The sequence below is a fragment of the Daktulosphaira vitifoliae genome, unplaced genomic scaffold (assembly GCF_025091365.1).
Source record: "Daktulosphaira vitifoliae isolate Bord-2020 unplaced genomic scaffold, ASM2509136v1 Scaffold_4, whole genome shotgun sequence".
NCBI classification, from domain to species: Eukaryota; Metazoa; Arthropoda; class Insecta; order Hemiptera; family Phylloxeridae; genus Daktulosphaira; species Daktulosphaira vitifoliae.
In genome coordinates, this window is record NW_026099575.1 from 215,409 (window position 1) to 218,297 (window position 2,889).

The following is a 2,889-nucleotide window of genomic DNA, read 5'->3' on the forward strand; positions in this document are numbered from 1 at the left end:
TTTTATTTAAAATTTAAAAATAATTAATATTTTTAATAAAATGTAAAAAAATTAATTATTGAGATATAGCTATAGACCTAACGTCTAACTAATATTTAAAAAAAAAATCAGCTAAAAATATTAACTGGATCAAAAGTTATTTAAGTTGTCAGTGAGTGGTGGGCCACCCTGTATATTGGTCTACAAGAAACTTTCGTCGGAATAAAAAATATACTTATGTAAATTAACATTTGGCACTGTTTTCAAATCTGAAATTTGACGTTTTTTATCATTTCTAAGTTTTAATATTATTACTAATTATTAATAAAACCTAGAATTATAGCACAAAAATAGCGTAATTTTGAATACATTAATCATTTTCACCATGAAAACAATGTATAGTTTAACATTTTTTTGTTCGCAGTAAACTATATTTTATAAGCTTTAATTTAAGATATATTGAAAAGTGTCAGTATTTCTAGAACATATTCGAAAGTTAAAATGAAAAAGTTAATTTTTTGTGAAAAAGTTATAATTTTGAAACCCCTTCTGTGACAGGGTGAAGGATTAGATTTACCAAATTTATATATACCAAATGATATTTAAATACCTGATATATTTATTTAAAACAATTNACAGGGTGAAGGATTAGATTTACCAAATTTATATATACCAAATGATATTTAAATACCTGATATATTTATATAAAACAATTTTTTGAGAGCTGAGAAAAGATGATAACAAACATAAAAAAAACACTTCATAGTAAAATTAATACCTCTCAGCTTCACATCAAAGCTAAGAAATTGTCGACTGTATTTTTTCACTGTATTAATTGTATTAACTAACATTTTAAAAACCATAAATAACAATAATTAAGTAGCAAATTAGTTCTTTAGTTTTATTGAATATATTTTAACTTTTTTTAACATTTTCAACATAATGTTCTCATTTATAATTTTCTTAACTGTCTTCTTAAATTTTTGATTAGTTAAATACAAGTATTAGACTCCATTCAAGTTATTTTTATTATAATCATAAGATGTGACATTAAACATTAATGTACTCAGTTTTCAGAAGAAAAATTGCATCTACATTAAAACTCTATCCAAAACTATTTAAAACTAAAACATTTATTTAGGAACTTAATAATTTAAAGGAAAAATATTCTAATAACTCAGAAATTTTAATACAGATTTTACATAAAATACCTATCGTTTATTGAAAAATATTAAAAAGTTGAACGGAAAGGTTAAATGTACAACAGCAACATTTTTGTTCATTAGAAATTACACCTAAGTTATTCCTTTGATAAATATTTTACTAGTATCGAACAATTATCTCAATTGGAAACAAATATATGCAAACAATCAAATTTTAATTAAAGTAAACTATTAAAGTTTATTACATCTTTTAATTAATTACCGAACATTCTTTAAGGGCTTTAGTCATATTAGTTGATATTAAAAGATTTAAACGTTTAGCATTAAAAATCATAACTTAACTTGAGTATCATTTAAATATTATACGATCTTCCAATATGAATATAATATAAATACAATTTTAAATAAAATAATAAACTAATGGTATGACCCAAAAAGAAGTCAAAACATTTTTTTGGAAATAACTTTTTATAATATATATAAAAAAATGCATAGAATAATTTGTTTATGTTCATTTTGAATAGCGTTTTTAATATAAATTCCAGACCGAGTTGTATTTCTTTTTAAAGAAATAACTCAATACAAAATGTAATCACTAAATAACTTGTAATTCTAATAATTTTGAATCAAACAACTTAAAAACATTTGACAATACAATAAAATACATTTTGTAACAATTATTTTGAAGTTATTACTTTAAAGCTCTTTATTTGTGTTAAGGCCTAAGTCTAAACAAATTTGTGTATTACTCACTCTACTTGTATTATAAATTATCGTTTAAAAAAAATATATATATTTATAATATACTCTAGTTAAATCCTGGTAACTATGCATTTATTTTATGCCTATTTAATAATTTTAAACCACAATTTCTACCCAGTTTAAAATTAATTTATAATATTATAATTCATTAGAGCTCAGTTGGCTATACTCCAACATAGTACTATCTGGTCAAATTACATGATTAAACACAATGTTAATAGAATTGTATCGTCATAATAGGTATTGTTAAACATTAAATCACAAAACAATACACTTACATATTAAACTTAATAATATCAAGACTCGCAAAACTTTATTTACATTACTAAAATTGATTACTTGTACTTTATAAACTATAGAAATTCGCTAAATTTTTAAATATATCAACAAATTTACGATTTTACAAAAAAAAATTGTTTGTTCAATTATTGTTTAAAAATTAATTTTTAACTTTGAGGTTCTCTTCATTGAAATTTATTTTACTGCGTCTTTGATCATAATAAAAAAGGAAAAATTCAGATATAAGTAAATATAAAACACATTTATTTTTAGCAGATAATATAATTAAAGTGTAAGAAATATAAACATTTTTTCAAAAGTATGTGAACTAATAGTGAACGAAATTTTTTTATAATTAGTAGAATCTTAAGGAAAATTTGTTCAAGTAATTCGTTGCAATATTATTTCTATCTGTGTTACAAAAAAGTTACTACGCAATATTTATCTAATGAAAATTAACTATATGACGTTATACTATCACTAGCAATGTAATTTATTTGAACCAAACAGTTGATTATCTTTAGAAAAATTACAAATTGTTTGTATTGTTGTATATTATATTATTATAAACATTATGCACTATACAAACAGATAGGTTATAAAGGTATGCTTTAATACAGATAGAATATTTACCATTTCTTTAAAAATTAATTTCAAGTAATCGAAGACGTTAACGTTGAATCTAAAATGTTATTTTTGTAAAGAA